Here is a 20,075-nt window from a genome sequence, read left to right on the forward strand (position 1 = left end):
ATGACGAATCCCACCGAAACTTCCAGGGAAGGAGCAGAGCAGAGCTGGCCTAAATTGTGGAAAATTTCACATTCATTCCTCAACAGGCGCCAAAGTTATTCCCAATAGAATGTTGCGGATTTCCTATGGTAGCTAGGTCCTAACTATAACTACCTACTGGCGACCGCCAGTAGGTAATATATATGTCACTAGAAGAGGTCCAAGCTCAGGTGTTGCAGCTCACATTAATTTCCACATGGTAGTGCAGGCTCGTACTGCAGGACCATGCCGTCCATCAATTTGATACAACTCAGTTGCCTGAAAAAGGAGTTGCACTACCCATTCATGATGAACCTTTTATTTTATTGGCTTCATTCAATGTCAATAATTATGTAACGTGTTTTGGTCTACCTGGACCTTGTTCACAGGCTGAGACTCTCGCTGGCAAGGCAGCACCTGCTTAAACCAAGGAGCAGCATCTGGAATGAAAGGAAATGAGCTAAAAGTGGGGTTTTTTCCTATGATGACCCTTTTAAATGTCCCTGCTCACTACATAAATCTAGTAACTTGTAAGTCAATACTTTAAGTCGTGAACGTGTTCACAGTGTAAAATTTATAGTTAATCACTCAAATTTCCTAAATTGGTGATTATTCTTAAGGAGGATTTCCGTTTTGAGCACAAGCAAAATGCAGTCAATCAAAATGAGGAGAGCCAATTACTGAAGTGGGCTGACCCACTGTCCCATTCTGTATGGTGAGGCGGGTGGAAGCAAAATGCGATTACCAGTAGCGGAGACCAATGGATTAAGATAGCTAACTGAAAGCCCATGTATACATATGTGGAGAAGTGTGGCTCAATGATTAGAGTGGCAGACCCTGATGTAGAGGTCTAGCCAGGGACCAGGGTTCAATTCCCGCCTCGGCGGGTCTTGGGCTCAAAATTCCACGGACCTGATAATTCTCACCTCGGTGCCTATTCCAATCATGGAGTCCCACTCTGCAACTCTAGGCAATAGCTTGCTTAATCTCCACAACGGCCCCCACAACGCTAAGGATGCCTGGCCTCCACCTTGGGGGTGTCCAGGAGTGGACGCCTCACAGGGAAAGACGGGATGGGTTCCACAGCGGTATTTGTACAAGCGCCTTGAGACCCTTGCGGGTGAGTAGTGCGCTATACAAGTATCAATTTACATATGTACAGTATTTATGAATTTTTGTGAAAACAATAGTCTTGGGAGACAGTTGGAGCAGTCTAAAGCAGTCTGAAACAAGCAGGACATTTGCTGACCCCAGCAGTCTGTATCCCTGTTATGGTATCCAATTGAAGTGAGTCGTAATTTGCAACCCATATCCGGAATACTAATGAGGTAGGTCGAATTGCGACCCACTCTGAATGGTGCTTTCACAAACCAACCTAAAAGTACACTGGTTGGTTTACAAAATCAGATTATATGTGCAAAATGTTGGTGGACATACACATTTTTCTCACTCAATTATTCTCATATCCAGCTCTATGTTCTTATTGTTTATCAAAGTATTGAGTTTTCTGCTGTTTATGGGAAGGCTCTTAGTAGAAATATTATTTAAAACTCTATAGCTAGAGATTTAACAAACGAGCATATTCAAAGCAAAGCCTATTTTCTATGTTATTGTCACAAGATAAACTTCGTTGAGTAAAAGTCAGTTAAAACCTTAACAGACCATTCCTACCAGAAAGATAATACAGATACATTAGTTCAAAAGAAATAATTGTTAAAATATCAAACCACCAGGAGAGTTACTGCTCTTGTTTGCTTATAAAAACAAAAAGAAAAAAGGTTCCGTTTAGCCGAATAGTGCATTTAAGATAATTCATACTAATTCATAACCAACTTCTGCATTTCACTGGTTATTCTTTAGAACAAAATGTAAATAATGTTGTGTACATATTATTATTAACCATATTAGTTGCCTTATGGGAAATGTTCAGGAGATGTATCAAAATAGGATAAGAACACATCACAAATGTTCCCTATTTCTGCAAAAGATGTGCAAGAGGAGGAACTTGCAAGGGCCAGCCAGGGTGACGCAAGCAACGATCGATTGTTTCCGTACTTCAGTGATGGGTGATGTACTCTGTTATAATGACCACATCGCGCATAGATAACGCACTTCTCAACAATATTGACCGAGAAGCTCGCGAGAATGATTAACAGAAATCATTAAGAGCAGAGATAGATTTAACTGTGCCGAGCCCAAGATTCGCAACATCATTCTTAAATGACCTTTTAATGTATGTTATATTTAGCAAAGCTTATCTGAGTAAGACAAGCAATTTAAGCAAGAAATTACATGTGTGGGCCACTGGACACAGTGGAGAAGGAGCTTGCTTCACCAATGATATTTTTTAAGGAACCTTCGAAAAATATATATTTATAGTATGCAGCTTTAAGTAATATTGAAGGACGGTTGAAGCCTAACTCAACGCGAAATACGGCAAAGGCAGAGCTGAAACATTTTTAAAAGGTGTGTCGAATTTGGTCTCCAAAAGAAAAGTCCAAAAACGTTATAAATTTCTCGTAGGACGATCAGTAATTAATCTCAAGGATGGTAATTGAGTGAGGACGAGCGGAAGGAATTAACTCGGGGTGAACATGCTCTACATTATAAATTAGGCTGGTGCAGTTTGGGGCTCATTCGTTTATAGAGACAGACACCATGATAGGTGCACCAGGTACCTGCCAGTTAAAAAACAAGCTTTTAAAAAAACAGCTTTTGCAAAGCAATCGGTCTCGCCTTTGGGACTTTATATGTATTTAGCTATGCAGCACATTGGCCTGGGTGCTGAAACATCTACTGTTCTTTAACATGGATGAAAAATAGGCACCAACCTGCGTGACACACCTGGTATGGGAACACATGAAGAGAAATATTGCCTTTCAGCAGGAAATGGTACAGTCCAAAGCTCTGTTTTTAATATAAAATCAAGGCCTTCAGTGGTCATATCACTGAAACCACAGGATTTGAAAAAAATATTATTGTCTATGGGGTGCTTGAGGAACACAATTTCTATGGACTGGAATATAGAGAATGCTAAAGTGATTCTGGTATTTTACTGACCTCTGCTGGTGGTTTTTCATCAAGACAGTTCAATAGAGGCAGTTGAACAGAAAAAAGTCCCTAAGCGCAAGCAGACAAGTCCTAGGGCTGATCTCCAGAGCCCACAAAGTACATACACATATAAGTATATACTAATGTATATAAGTATATACTAAAGTATACACAAGAGTTCTCGAATGCTCTACCTAATGCCCACAAGCTATTGAAAATGTTTACTTTTAGGCCCGCAAAACGTTCAAAAGTAGTTGATTAGATGATAACTACGGACTCCATCCACCATTAATTGCATATAATCCAGGAGATGAAACACTGAGGCGAAAAATTAACGACTGCGGCAGAGTCCCTGGAATGGGGAATAATGGCGGCTTGATTGGTTTTCAACATTGTAGGTCTCCAAAGCATTAAGACACTTTTAAGTCAGTCATGAAGGCCTAAGAGTTTCTGGTCCAAACTAAGACCATCACCTGTGTAAAGAAGCAACTGTCATTTCAGAGGCATGCAGACTGAATAAGGGGGGCGCCAAACACACCCCTGTTTCAGCCTTTCATTTGAATACATATTACATTCTCTTGGTTACACCTGCGCCCTATACACGATAGCCCCATGACCCGCTTTGCATGAATGGACACCTTATTCAAACCTCACTATCGTTTAATGCTAAAGATAAAGGCCGGAAACGATCGCTGTCATCACAAAAATACACGTGGTTCGAGCCTTATAATTACTTTTACAAATGAAAAGCAGTCCGTGCACTGAGGCATGCAAGGCGCAATCACGACACGTTCTTTTGTGTTTGGTAATTACATTCTTGAAAGCAACTGCTAAGGGCACTGGGCAGCAATTAGAATCTCAGCCAAGGATCTCAAATATATTTAGCCCCATTGCCAAAGATAACCAAGAGAAAATAAATCAGCATCAGCAGTATCGCTTTCCGCCGATTCCGGAAGACAAAAGGAATCAGAATGATCAGCAAGATTTACAAAGACAAAGCACGGGTTATACTTCTGATACAAACACTGAACAAAAAACTGCAGGAGCTGGTACTGACTTAGCTAAGGAAATAATGCTGAAAAAGTCCTGTGTACAATTAAACACTCTTACAGGGAGAGAATCTCCGCCCCCACCAATAACCAATCATCTCCCATCTGAAACACAGACATCATCCCCAAAAAGGGAGCTGCCTTTGGAATCTGTAACATCAAGTGGAGAATCTGGCTCAGATATCTACGAGACAGGCGTGTCTATTTCTAGCGTAACAAGCAGCTCAAACGAGGAAGAGGAAAAAGAGGAGGAAGGAGAGGATGTCGAAGCTGCTGAGAGGAGCACAGCATACCAATTATCAACAACAATTGTGGAGGCCTCGAACATTACAGTATTGGGAGTGCCTCGGGCATCCAGCCAAGATGTCCATCTCAAAGAGGGGGGGGGGCGAAAAAAAAAGATGACTGGGGAAAAAGAAGAATAAAACATAGAAGGCACTGTCAATCAAATGGCGAAGAGACCACAGACCCAGGAGGCAACTTAGAGCAAGGCAAACATAGGAATAGCCGATCAAGAGAACCAAGAGAACGCCAACGTCAACGTGAGCAGCAAAAAAATAGTTCACCGCCAAAGGAAAAAGGCTCTGATATGATAAACAGAAGGGAGCCCTCCTTAAGCGAAGTACTAAATTCAATAAAGCATTTCCACAAAGACGTTAAGAAGGACAGTAACAGGAATCATGATGCTATCCAGGAACTCCGAGGAGTGGTGGAAAAAGTTGACCAAACATGTTTGGAAATATCTAACAGAATGGCCTCTGTAGAGTCTCGCACTGAAAACCTAGAATCAGACTTTAGCAAACTTCAGAAACAAGGGCTAGAACATGATGGAGTAATCAAGGATCTGATGCAAAAAGTCGAAGACTTAGAGAACAGAGGCAGGAGGAATAATCTACGTTTTCTAGGCATTCCTGAAGGTGTTGAGGAGGACGATCCGAGGGGATATATGGTCAACTTAGTAAAGGCAGCCTTTCCTGAGCTCGAAGGCTGGGATATGAACACAGAAATCCAACGAGCACATCGTTTCCCCTTGGCACTCCCGAAACGCAGCCAGAAACCAGCACAGTATCCTAGAGCAATGCTGGTTTATATAGGGAACTTCAGACTAAGAGAAGCCATCTATGACATTGCAAGGCCCTCAAGGAAAAAGGAATTCAAGGACTTTTCTTTTTTTGTGCGCCCAGACTTTGCTCATATGACTGTAGAACGTCGATGGAGGATGAGACAGTTGATTACTCCTTTTGAGCAAAAGGGGGCAAAGATATTTCTCCAAAATCCAGCAAGACTAAAAATAATCTATAAAGGCACCACCAAAACCTTTACTAGTGAAGTACAGGCAGAAGCTTATTTGAACGAAATTGGGGGAAAATAATCATCAGGACGCATGTAAACATCAAAAGTCCTGAAAATACTTTCTTAAAGAAGAAATACACAGCAACAACCCAAAAAACAGGACATAACTTCGCATGTCAGCAAAATAAGTACATATTGAACTAGAATATTTATTTTCAAATCACAGGTTCTATTTATATTGTAAGGCAGTGAGTTTGTTCTTAAGCGATGCAGGGAATACTTTGATATGATTTCCGGGACACGGGGCCTCTCTGATACGGACTGCCCTAACTGACAACCACACCTGGGACATGTACCCAGGGTGTCTCCTTGGCAAGGGGGGAGGTGGGAGGGGGGAGCACATTGAGGGTAGGGCACGGGGTGTGGGTAAGGAGGGGACAGTAGGGGTCGGACGGGAAGGGAGGGGGAAGAGCAGAAATGTTGCACAAGAATTCGATGTTTTGAAATCGGCACTACAAGCTTGGTTAGGGAAAAGAACACAGGATATACAGCAAAGCACAGATAAAATAGATGATTATCAGCTTGGGGATGCAAGCAACAAAGTTATATGGCATGTAGGATAACTTCGATAAATGTATGTGGGCTCAATGAACAAAAAAAGAGGCTTAAGGTAGCAGCACTACTTAGAACACTGCATGTTGATTTGGTTTGTTTGCAAGAAACCCATATAGAGGGCACTAACGCCCACCTATTGGGCCAACTAGGGTTCGAAGTTATGGCAAAATCAAATCAAAGCACTAAAACTAGAGGGGTGGCTGTGCTGGGTAGGAGTAGGGATACAATTATAAAAAAGAAGAAAGAAGATCAATGGGGTAGGTGGGCGCTGACCGAGATAGCCTTTAAGGGGGAGACATTCACCTTAGCAACAATATATGGATCTACTGAAGACGACCCCGATGTATTCCAGTATCTGGATGGGGAATTAGCACAATGGCCTGAGCCAATTGTATGTTGTGGCGATTTCAATATACATGACCCAACCAGCTCATTTTTGCAGCTAGGCTCACAATATCGAGGCAGGAAGAGGAAGGTGTATAGGGCACTGTCTCACATGGCGACTCACAACTCATTGGAAGATCCCTGGATAAAATGGCACCCAAACTTAGATGGTAGCACCTTCTTCTCATCACCTCACCAGGTGCTGGTCAGACTTGATTACTTTTTAATTTCAAATAGATTAATCGGCGAATCAAAAATCGAAAAAGAACCCCGAATTATATCTGATCACAGTCCATTAGTCTTGACAATAAAATTAGGGAATTTTAATAAAAAAGAGATGGAATGGACTTTTGAAAGGTCACTACTGCAAGATAACAGATACAGGGAGTATATGACAAAATGGATCAAGGATTTCTGGGATATAAATAGAGGAACAGCACCCCCAGGGATAGTTTGGGATGCCTTTAAGGCTGCTGTTAGAGGGGAGACGTTAAGCTTTGTATTGTCCGCACAAAAAAAAGAGAAACAGAAGTCAGAAGAAATACGCCTAAATCTACTTAAGGCTGAAGAAGATCTAGCAGTAGCTGTTCAACAACAGGTCGAGATAGAACAAATTATACTTAAACTAATATCGCTGAGAGCAGATGCCCTGGAAGGGGTTACACAAAAAATGGTTGAGAAATATATGGCGAATAGGGAGAACGCACATGAGCTCAGTGAAAGAGTCGGACATATCTTAGCCGTGCGGACCAGGCAGAGAGCAGCAACAGCAGACATTAAAGAAATAGTCAATACACAGGGGAATTTGCTAACAGAGTCAGGACAGATAAGGGAGGTTTTTAAACAGTTTTACACAGATCTCTACTCCTCAGACATTACAGTAAGTACAGAAGTGGTAGAAACATATCTGAGCGAGGTGCCTCCCTCTGTGCTCCCTACAATGGAAAAGGAGGAGCTAGATGCTGGACTCCGGGTAGAGGAATTAGTTACTGCTCTTGGCAGTTTGCCCTCTGGGAAGGCAGCAGGGCCGGACCAGATCCCGGTCGAATTCTTTAAAATTTTTCAAACAGTAATTATAGGGGACATGTTTAACATCATGGCAATGGCACAAAAGGGTGAATCTGTCCCTGAGTCCTGGGGTGCAGCCAATATAATCGTAATACTAAAAAAAGGTAAATCAACAACTGAACCAGGTTCTTACCGCCCAATTACCCTGTTTAACGCTGACGTCAAGATTTACTCAAAGATGTTAGCTATAAGATTAGCAAAGGTGATCGAGTGTTTAGTCAGTTCTTCCCAGCACGGGTTTATCCCAGGTAAAGGAACCACACAGCATGTTAGGCAGGTTATCACCATGTTTGATGCAGCAGGTACCCTAGGAGACCCTATGGCAGCGCTCTTTCTAGATGCAGAGAAGGCATTTGATAGGGTCTCCTGGGGATACTTATGGTCAGCCATGAGGTGGAATGGAATGGGGGAGGGTTTTATTAAGGCCATACAGACCTTGTATATTAACCCAATGGCTAGGATTAGGGTCAATAGGGGATACTCTGCAGCAGTCAAGATATGTAGAGGGACCAGACAGGGTTGTCCATCATCCCCCCTGTTGTTCGCGCTATACCTGGATCCCTATCTGCGCAGGTTGGAACAGAATCTATTGATTGTTCCAATGAACATAAACGGCTGTGCAATAAAAACCCTCGCGTATGCGGATGATGTCGCCATTTTGACACCTAACCCCTCCACTGCTATTCGGGAAATCGAGGTAGAGGCAGAACACTTCGGTCTAATCTCAGGATATAAATTGAATAAACCCAAGACACAGATCGTTGAAAATAGTTACTCAGGGTGTAATGACGCTAGGGTAGTTGCTTCAGCCATGTACCTGGGGGTGGCTATATCAGCAAATCTGGATAGGGTGGTAGAGATAAACATGGCTCCTCTGATGTCAAGAGTAAAAATAGATCTAATAAGAATGAATAATTTACACCTCTCACTTATGGGTTGCACTAATGTTATCAAGATGTTGATTCTCCCCAAATTTCTTTACTTTTTCAGATCGATTCCTTTATTCATTGAGAATAGTTGGTTTAATACACTAGAGACATTATGCAACAAATTTATCTGGGCCCATGGAAAGACGCGAAGGGCATATAAATATTTGACGCTCCCAAGGGAAAGGGGGGGGGGTGGGGTGCACCTGATTTCAGGTTATATTATATGGCTGCTGCTCTACAGTACATGCAGGGGTTGATAGGAGGAAATGGCCTGGATGAAAGAGTCAATAACCTGTCTACAAAAGTGTATGCTACGGTCTTAGGGACAGACGTGGGAAACTGCTTCTTAAATTGTATCGATTATGGCTACTTTAAAAGAACAAGGTTTAAGACGGTCTTAACTGCTGTTAAGATATGGACTGCCTTCTTGAAAAGAAGTAAAATTGGGAAGTATAACAGATACACTACACTCTTTAGAAACAGGTCGTTTCCTCATGCAATCTTTGCAGATGAAGCAATGTTTGAATGGGCGAACAGTGGAATCATCCAGATCGGGGACTTATTTGATATAGAGGGGATCGTACAGTTCGCTGATTTAAGAACTAAATATGGTATTAACAATAGAGATTTCTTCAAGTATCTCCAGGTCAGGAGTTTTTTTAATGATAAAGCAGGGGGGTCTGTGGGTGTAGGGAGGAATGAGATACTGGAAAAAATTAGACTTTCGGGGGATTGTACCATTAGGTCTTTCTATGCCTGTTTGATGAAAGGGAAAACTGATGACTTAGGAAAGGTGGGTAACAAATGGGCGGAAAAACTCAGTATAGATACTGGGTGGTTTAAAAAATCATTGGACCTGGGCCGTACTATACTGTGCTCATCCCCCATGCAGTCACAACACTACAAAACTATTTATTCATTGTACCATACTCCAGCTAAGATAGCTAAATGGGGAGGGAGCACGGGCATAAACTGCCCCCGATGCAATGCTAGCGAAGCAGATAGTATCCATATCTTCGCTACATGCCCTCAATTACACACGCTAACAAGGGACATCGAGGGTTTTCTAGATAGATCCCTGGGGATTCAAATCATTCTTAGTCCAGCTAGAATAATCCTAGGTTTGGGATCGGAAGGAGCTGACATACATCAGGAATTTCTGTTTGTCGCAATGTCAGTATATAGATTGACCCTAGCAAGGGCTTGGCTTGACAAAAACCCACCGACACTGCAAACTTGGCTGGCTAATCTCCTGAACGCGTATAATATGGAGAAGAATATCTATGCACGTAAAGGGAAAAGGGGAAGAATATTAGGCCTAAGAATATGGCAACCCATAAGTATTTGGAAGGAAGGAATTGGGTCTCAGGCACATCCAAGAAGGACTTAAGCTTTAATTGTATTTAACTAAGAAACTCATAAACACTGTTTGTGGAAATGTGTAATGAAAAACTTGTATATCTTGTAAAAACAGTTTATTTAGCTATGAAGCATGAAGTATTAATGCTGGAAATTTCTATAATGTATAAAGTGTGTGCAACAATAAAAATACAAATATAAAAAAAAAAAAAAAAAAGACACTTTTAAGTCAGTCATGAAGGCCTAAGAGTTTCTGGTCCAAACTAAGACCATCACCTGTGTAAAGAAGCAACTGTCATTTCAGAGGCATGCAGACTGAATAAGGGGGGCGCCAAACACACCCCTGTTTCAGCCCTTCATTTGAATACATATTACATTCTCTTGGTTACACCTGCGCCCTATACACGATAGCCCCATGACCCGCTTTGCATGAATGGACACCTTATTCAAACCTCACTATCGTTTAATGCTAAAGATAAAGGCCGGAAACGATCGCTGTCATCACAAAAATACACGTGGTTCGAGCCTTATAATTACTTTTACAAATGAAAAGCAGTCCGTGCACTGAGGCATGCAAGGCGCAATCACGACACGTTCTTTTGTGTTTGGTAATTACATTCTTGAGACGTACAAACATTTACTGGATGGCGGGAGTTTCAATACCTGCTTAGAAATTGACCGAAAGGAAACATGTAAAGCACATGAACATCTTTTGTGTGTTCCGTGCCTTTTTCCTTCATGTTGCAAACAATTACATACGACTGACAGGTTTTTGACAGGAGATCATTTGGTTCTAATTATAATGTGTCTATGTTTCTATTTAAACTATGACGTGGATAAATATAAACTATGGAAACGTTGATTGTCTTGTTTCCTTTCTCCAGTAAATGGCATTTGCTGCAGTAACGCGGTCTGTGCGAGTGATTTACTCGCTGTAGGGAAATGATAACCTTCCATGCAGAGACAAAAAGGAAAGGCGTATGTTTGCAATGACTCACCGAAGGTATATCCTGCAATGAAAACCTGTTTACGTGTCTATCAAAAAAAATGAATGATGGAGCCCTAAGCCCACCGGAAAAAACACCCAACATCAGAAGGTTGCTCTTGCTAACCTCTCTGCACCATAACCATGTTTAACATCACGATATATTTTAGTATTATTATATGTTGCCTTATGTCATGCCACCTTAGACCAGGGGGCATATTTACAACAAAATGGTGCTACATGGAGCTACAAGCACTTTAGCTGCAATGCGTCTTTTAAAAAACGCAGGCATGAGCTGTATTTTCAAAGAATAGGGCGCACCCCTGTGTTTTCCCATGTGCTGGCGCTAAAAAGGCCACCTAGCGCAGGCCCCCTTGCACCATGGTGAAAGGGTGCCTGAGTTGCAGGGAAGATTGTGTTTGTCCAGGGAGGGACACCTTCCTGCACAAAAAAAATATTGAATGGCAGTTTGCTCCTTCTATGTGTGCTGTAGAATGCAAAAAAGGAGGAGAAATAAAAGTATTGCTACTTGTTGGGCCACTCTAAGACCTCCTTTACAAAGGCGGCAGAAAAAGTGACACTCCAGTGGCGCATTGTCCTTGTAAATATGCCGGCTGGTGTTATAAAGCCAGTGCAATGGTTAGCAAAGGGCAAGCAAGGCATAGCAGATGCAACAGTGGCTGGTCCCAATAGATGTTTATAAAACTTCCTCTGCGGTCCTGGGGAATTCAGTAAACAACCAGCACAGCGCAATGCATCCAAGGTTAATTTAAAGAAATGCCAAAGCAGTAAAAAATGTAAAAATAAAAACTACTGAAAGGAGAGGGTGAACAGTCTTCAGTGTATTATTACAAGTTAAGGTTGCTGTTAATTAATCATTAGTATGACTCAAAACCATCAAATAGGCCCTAAAGCCTAGACTAAACATTCAAAAAGCAGCAAGTGCATTACTGCTAAAGGGCTCATCCAATGTGGAGGAAAAAAAGGACGGTTATCTTTACCCTGTTCTGTATCTTCTTTAACAGTCATCAACAAGAGGCATTTCCAAAATGTTGCTTTCTTTGATGATGTCAGTTTGAGTTTTTCAGGTGTAATGGAGTGGGGGTATTTAAATCTCAACCTCTTCGTATATTCATAAAACAGAATCCCCCACTGGTCATACGGAACTTGGGTAGTAGACTTGAAGCATTGAGGGAGAGCTGGCATTTGGAAACCAGTTACATTTCAACGAGTCAAATACAATTTGACAATAATGACCAAGAGGATATTATGCAACCATAAAGGTTTATTCCTGAATAACTAATCATAACAACTCATTAAATTGGCAGGAAGGAATAAGATTTATTATTACAGGAAAAACATCAAGGCACCAGAGCACTCTGAATGAGAATTTTTATAAAGTACAGGCTGTCAATAGCCAATATGCAAAGAATGCAATTTAACTAAATGAAGTGTTCCATAATGAAACTATATCCAACTAAACTAAGGCCCCCATTAGGATGACGGGCGGACTTTGCCCGCCCGCCATCCTCACAGTACTAGGGACTGCCTGCCATAAGGGTGGCATTAGGATGTGCCCGCCACAGTGGCGGGCGCATCCTGCATTCCTACCATTGTGGCGGGCGGTGCACTCAGCACCGCCTGCCACAATGGCAGGAAAGCATGCTGTGCACTTCCTTGCACAGCATGGCGGGCACCGCGCGGTACCTGCCATGCTGTACATGGAACTACTGGTGGGTACCATAGGTACCCCCCATGTGCACCCCCCACGCCCCCCGGAGTCCCTGGGGGCTCGCAACTGGCCCGCAGGGATTCTCTGCATGCCTTTCCGTGGCAGCATTGCCACCACGGAAAGGCATTCGATTTTGTCCATCATTATATGGCTGGCGGTGTCTGATAGACACTGCCACTATATTATACCTTTTCCACCCCGGTCGCCTTGTGACCGGGCGTAAAAGTGGCGGACGGTCTTTCCGTCCGCCGCGGTCCCCCCGCCATACTAATATGGCGGGGGGGCTTTAGAGCAAGGATGGTGGGCGGATTGCCCCAGCCAGGCCGGTAGTGGCTACCACCAGCCTGGCGGGGGCAATCCGCCCGCCATCCTAATGGGCCCCTAAGTATTGAAAGTGCAAGGGAGATTTCTAAAGGGGAAATGAGGAAATGGTAGCATCATGTGAATCTCAGAAGAAGTTCAGAGAGAAACAAAAAAGTGTTTTGCGTAAAACACAGGGAAATCTGAAAGGTAAAGCGGTCTGCTCTCTTCAAAGTCAGGAGAGGGTCTCTAGTCTAACTACTATGGAGCACAAATTAAAAGCGCAATCGAAAGTCCCAGAACATCTATATCTAGCTCCCACAGTCCAGAGCCAATCCCCTGGCAGAATCTGCCCTTCCTATTTTCAAATCATTCATTCAGAAGAACTCCCACAGATGGAATCATTGCTCCAAAAATATCTCCTACTATTTCAGATGCACTACAGCTACATTTTGCCTAGCAGTCAAATTCCTCTAACTTTTCAACTTGATAAATCTTCAGGCAAACTACAGCTAAGTAGCAGGTCCTAGACCAACTTCTGGATTATGTAAAATATGTGTTCAAACCAGACACATACTAGACTCTAGGTATAACAGGATCCTTTCCTCCCATAATTTGGTCAGTATTTAATCCTAATTCAAACGTGTGTTCATACTTACTTTCTCCCATAAATTCATGATTTGCCACATTAGGCCTATGATACACATAACGTTCCCTGATGTTGTCAATCTAAAGTCAAGGCAGGTTGAACACCCCTCATCTTGTGATCGATCTCCTCTGTTGTCCACTTATCCTTTCCAACAGCTCTCCCCATTCTGTCCTTTCCTCAATCACAATTATCCTGTCTTCTAACTCATTGATTTACTTCTTCTCTGTAGCAATCATGGAGCAGGCTACATTTTGACTGTGAGAATCAGCAGTGTCAAGCTGAGTTGTGGAACTATAGAAGCCTGAGACACTCTCTAGCTCCTTCACATTAGGGTGTGAAATGCAATGCTTGCACATGGTCACTTCTGAGAAAACAAAGTCATAATTTGAAAAATAAATACTCAAAGTGATCCTGTTTATACAAAAGACTAAGCCAAATGCTACAGCAAATACCATAAAGTAAGAGGAACATGATGATAGGTAATACACTTAGCTACTGAAGCTAGCAATTGAGGTCAAATGCTGCAATCTGTGCCACCCTTTGTGTCAGTGAATTCATAAAGCAGCTTAAGATATACATTCAAAGAAAACTCTCCTGTAGAAGCAACTTTGTGTAGTAGTTTGAAGTTATAATTCTGCAACCTTCCTATAGCAGTGCTAAGCTCAGTGGGTAAAGGAGTGGACTTAATGGAATCGTTAGGTGTTGGGTATCTTAACCCTATAAGCAAAGCGGCGACCACTATAATGGCAACAATTAAAACCCCTGCTTCCAGCAGTCTGTGTCTATCAGGGTATATGTACTCATGACTTCACTACAGTCAGACCGCTGAATAGAAATAACAGAACACAGATTTATCTTCAGCAACATTTCGAACTTGTGCAAAAGGTAAAACTGAAATCAATAAATAAATAAATAAACAAATATGTGTTTATATACAATAATCTTTGTGAGACATCCCTATACCTACTCCATCTTGCTCTATAATGACAACCTTACTTTTGTATGAGTCAAAGAGTCCCTTGGTCTGAGGGACTCTTCTTAATTCAACAAAAACGTTCAATTCAAATATTGAAGATCAATTTGAATGAAACACTTACCAAACACATTTCTTTGTTCAGATCATCTGATCATGAAATCTAGGTAAAGCAATAAGGTCAACTAGATTTTAATTTCATGAAGATTCTTGTAGCATCATACCATTGTCATCTAAAGAATAAGGAGCTTGGTGAAGGTCAATCTCTGTGTGGAAGGTCCATTTAAGCACCTAATTCTTCCAACAAGGCAGTCAAGCTTCTTTGGATCGCCCAACCTAGGTTGTTTGTCTTTACTGCAACTTGCCTCACTGTTCTCCACCTCTTCAACAACAGCTTGTGGTATAAGTTCAACCAACAGACTTGGCCTCACACTTTCTTGCTGTTGATTTGGCCACTCACCTCTCTCTCACCCTCTGTTGTTGACACTACTCAGCCCTTCACCAGGATCAGAGTCGGTCGCCACCTGCACCAATGGCCAGGTCTCTTCATATGCCTCAATGTCGATCACAGCTGTGTCAAGGCTTGCTTCAGTTTGGTTTGGTGTTCCCCCAGAAGCTGGGACTGTCAGTGGACCTCTAAACTCTTGTTCTCTCTCTTCACCCACTTTTAGTTCTTTGGAATGGCCAACAGTTACTGGTATTCTCCCAGTGATTGGCACAGTTATTTTATCTATAGGACATTCTACTCACCAGGTATGAGACGTCTATACCTAGTTAGGCAGACATCTGCATTTCAAAGATGTATTTGTCACCAGTATGACCCGTGAGGGGCTCCAAACATGTTTTTCAAAACTTTCCTCACCAGGACCCAATCTCCAGGACTGAATTCATGGCACTGTGCTCGATGTGGGAGAGCAGCGACAGCTAATAAATCAGTGCTTATCACCACCTTGGATTATGAGCATAATTCTGAAACAAGGACACACTTCCACATTTTGGTGATGAGTGAAGAAAGCAATGATCTCATCATCTGCGTAACAGAGCAGGGACCTCAAAACTGTCTGTCCGTCATCAGGTAAAGAAAGAAGCCATTTTGCATCACAAAAATCATCACAGGACTATCTGTTTGCCTTCTTGCCTCCCAGTCTCTGATGTGAAAGAGGTGCCTTGATGTTTCTTGCTGTTTTGGGACTTACTGGAGGCTGTGTGTGAGAGCAGCATGGGACCCAGCTGGTGGAGATGGCGCAAGTCCTGGCTTTTGGAGGCTCCACGAGTTTCAGTGATTGACTCGAGCAGTAAGAGATTGTTGTCCTGGCAACCATCTCACACTCCTTGTGCGTGGCATTCAGTTCGCTCCGAGCGCCTGGGACCCCTTACATCACACACATGCAAGGAACGCTGGGTTATGTTCACAGCCGATTCCAGTTGGCGTCCAGTGCGCTTCAGGTTTTCATGATGATGTACACAGCTGAACTTCGCTCATCTTCTAAAGCGTGTTGGCTCGCTTATCCTGTAAAGTGCATCCCACCCACGCACTGATGCACATACCCACTGTCTTCAGAGGTCTAGTATAAGGAGTTATTTGTACCTATCCTGTCATTATCTGAAAGTGGATGTGCATCAGACTTTCACGCTGACGGGTGCTGCTGGAAGGTGGTTTGGATAACTCAGCTAGCTTCATTTGTTTCCGGTTGTATGTCAAGTCCTCATTCTGATGCACACAGCCATCACCTTTGTGTAGCTATATGGAAAACCTATGCCTGGGAGGTATTGACTTTGATCTGCTGTGATCTGCATTTCCTCAAAGTATTTTCTGTGTTTGGTGTGATCTCTGTGCATCATGTTACTGCAGCTCCTTTCTTTCTTTCTTCCCCGGGTGACCCTCCTCTTCCTTGGCTAAAATAGAAGAAGGTTTTTGCACATTTGCTCGAGTTTGTGGTATTTCTCTTAGTGCGGAAAGGAAAACATCTTTGTTCATGCACTGTTTGGGTTCAGAATGCCAGGAGGTCTTTGAGCACCACCCTGATCTTTCCGATAATGCCACCAGCACAGTCTTCCAATCTCAGGAGTTTTCAAGGCAAATGCTTTAGGTGTGGTTATTTAGGGCATATGTCAACTTTTAAAGATTTTCGGGGTGGAAGGCCATTTGCAGTGTCTCCAGATTCTGCAAATCCAGCAAAGAGCTAAAGAAAGTCAGAGAGGTGAATGCATATGATGAATTAGTTTGAACAAGTTAATAATCTAACCAATGAAGGCTTAGGTCTACTTCCAGATGCAGACACAAGATGGCCCAAATACTCAATGTCATGGACATCATATTTACACTTATCTGCCTTAAGGGTAAGACATGCTTCCAAATACTTTCTCAACACTGCTCTCAACCTTCCATCATGCTATTAAAAATTAACCCCAATAAACAATACATCGTCCTGATAGACTTTGACTCCTTCATTTCGATTGAGAATTCTCTCCATTAGTCTCTGAAAAACAGAGGCTGAAGAGATAAGTCCAAAAGGAATCCTCCTCAGAAATGTAATGGTACTGATAGAGCGGCAGTTCACCCGGGTCACCGTATTCACCAATTACCTACACGCACTGGGCCCTGGCGTGCATAAAATTTAATACACCATTGACATTTGGGTGAACTGGGTGATGGCTTCTGCTACACGCTTCTATGAGTAATTAGGGTTTGGGTTACACCTCTTCTTACCATGTACCTGACTTACCACAAGTACAACTTTCCGACGGACCTGGAGCTATAAGGGAAAATAGTAGACAGGGAACCTAGAAAGATATATTCTTTATATTTCAGTACATACTTATCCACAATTTCTGTAAAATGACCACAGACACCTGATGAGGTTTAAAACTTTATATAAAGGTTCAAAGAGAAGATGCCAAGACAATAAGCGATATGCAGAATAATATATCAAACATCAGAATCAACACCAATAAGTAACTTTGTATTAGAATTATAACCATTAGAATATATGGGAAGACTATAGGTAGGAATTTTAGAACAGGACTAGTTACTGCAATTTTATGCTAGGAACAATAGGACGGGATTGGGACCTAGAACATATATTTGACCTAAACGCTTAACTGTTCTTACTAAATTCACTGCAATCAGCTAAAGGAAAGGGAAAAATTGGAACATACTAATAAAATATAACAGTTTGGCAATTTTCTAAAGGTGGGGAGAGAAGTGGAACAATTCTACAACAATTGCATATAACTTGTTCTCAAAGTGATAGAGCAATATCACAGGCAAGAGTGCTTTATAAAAAAACGGAGAGAGAGAGAGACGCAAACCCCCAGGTTAATATTTACCTAGGTCTGAGAGAAGACTAACCCTGGCCACGGGTCAGTTGGAAGGACGGGGACTAGGACCCTCAGGAAAGGAATACCAGACTGCGAACAGGTACAGCCCACGGACAGATCAGGACAGGATACCCCTCAGGTTCAGGTCAAAGGACTGGGCCTCCCAGGGTACGAGCAACACCCACAGCTTCGGACAGCAACGCCTGCGTTACCCCCTTCTGCAAGTAATCCGCCAGAAACCCCGATTGGATTTTAGAATTCCCCAGCAAAGTGCTTCGCCAGCACTTAGGATTTTCCACCCCTTAGGAGTTTGTGGAAAGTATGGACAAAGTGCTCCGCAGCACTTTCAGATTTGAGCACCTATTGAGATCGTAGGGTCAGTGACAGGTCTGCTACTCGGACAAGTCGGACAATTTTCCTAAGCTAAACTAGGGTAGTTATACCATTTTGGGGTCCCTCAGACCACCCACTAATGTTGCAAGTGACAGTTTCCCACATTTTGATTGGTCAGAAGAGGTGGTGCGGTCATTACCACCTCCTAAAATTCAACGTTCCCACCATGAAATTTAAATTTTTCTATCCGCCCATTAGGTTCACGTTCCCATCCATAGAATACAATAGAAAATCTGAGAGCACAGGACATCGCAACAAAATCAGTTATTCTCAAGGTGAGTGTCCTCATCATGTGCTGGTTTTCTCAGGCGCATTTGGCTTTGGGAGCCAGCTGGCTGGTTTCAGCGTCTGCGCAGTCGAGTTTCTCCCAGGTCACATGGACATACCCAGAGGAGCTTCCAATATGGCGTAGCTTAAGCACTCCCAGCCCCCAGAGACGCGGTACATGAAACGTAAGCGAGAACAAATTAAAATCACATATAAAATGATCACACTGTATACCATGATAACATTTTTAACCAACCCTTACTTTATAATGACTATAGCATTAATGTTTAGTGCGAAAAGACAGATAGGCTGAAGCAGCAGTAGCAAGCGGAGAGCGTGGTGAGAGTCAAGCGGCCATTTTTACAACAGTGCGCATGAGCACAAATTCCCTCCAGAATGCGAGTGCGTCACATCACATGGGTATGACCGACGCATGCGCAGACTGAATGGCAGCAAAGCAGCCGGTTCGTTAGTGCAAGCTTCGTTAATATGGAAAAGACATACGAGCAAGCATCCTGGGGACACCCGCGTGTATGGGAAAACGTATAATAAATGACAAACAATGATTTTAGTAGTATTATACATTGGGCGAGGTTCTTGCACTGGGCAAGGCGCTTTACGTGCGAATCCTTGCTCCATCAGTACCAAACAGCGTAAAAGAGGCCAGAAGTTCCAGAGACAAAGGTTGAAGCTTAACTTGATGTTAGGCTGAAGACAAAACTAATGAGGAGAAATGCTTTGCACTCTCAAGAGAGCACACAATTTCACCTATGCTGAGAAGTGGATAATGGTCAGTCACCACCGCCTTGTTGAAATCCCTCAAGTCAATGCAGAGTCTAGCCTCCCCATTGGCCTTCCGAGCCATAACAACCAGAGACACCCACTCCGTGGCTTCCCCTTCCTGAACTATCCCATTCTCCAAGAGTTTATCCAGCTCCGCCCTCATATATTCCCTTACCACCATGGAGGTGACAGTCAACTTGTCAGTTTAATGTGGTGCATATAGTTTTTGAGACAGCCCAATATTTTTTAATACCTCTGGTAACTCTCTGATCCAATTTTCACTTCCTCCTCCCATCAAGCAGAAAGATGGTATCTCTTTCAAGCACACTGATGGATTTTCATTGGGATCCAAATATACATGAAGGTCACATTGATGAAACCAACTAATTAGTGAGTCTCCCTTCATTGATTCATATATTTTCCCAGGTATAATCCGACCTTCGAAATCAATTGTACCCCAAAAATGACCCAAAAGATCAATGGTCTCACCCCATACCCTTTTGGTTGTATGTCTGGTTTCAATAACAATACAGTAAAGATTATTCCAACGCAGAATAATTGGTTGAAGATCTTTATTGTAGCATAGGTAATAACAGGACCTCCAGCTGCTTCCACTGATGTCGTTTCTTCACTGACCACTTCAATGAATAACATTCCACATCTCTTAGCATCTACAACATTCTAACAAGAACAAATCCCCACATATCTCCCCCCTTATACAAAACAAAATAAAGGGAAACAATTAACATGCATCATAACCACAGATTATAAAAATAAAGTGCTATTACCATTTAAGGTTGAGAAGGATAACACTTTGATACATTTCCACAACTCCAAGCTGAACCATCAGCCAAAATCAAAATGTTCTTCTTTACACTTTTGACTTGTAAGGGTTTAGAGAACTTG

Source organism: Lissotriton vulgaris, chromosome 3_1 (assembly GCF_964263255.1).
Source record: "Lissotriton vulgaris chromosome 3_1, aLisVul1.2, whole genome shotgun sequence".
In the NCBI taxonomy this organism is placed as follows: Eukaryota; Metazoa; Chordata; class Amphibia; order Caudata; family Salamandridae; genus Lissotriton; species Lissotriton vulgaris.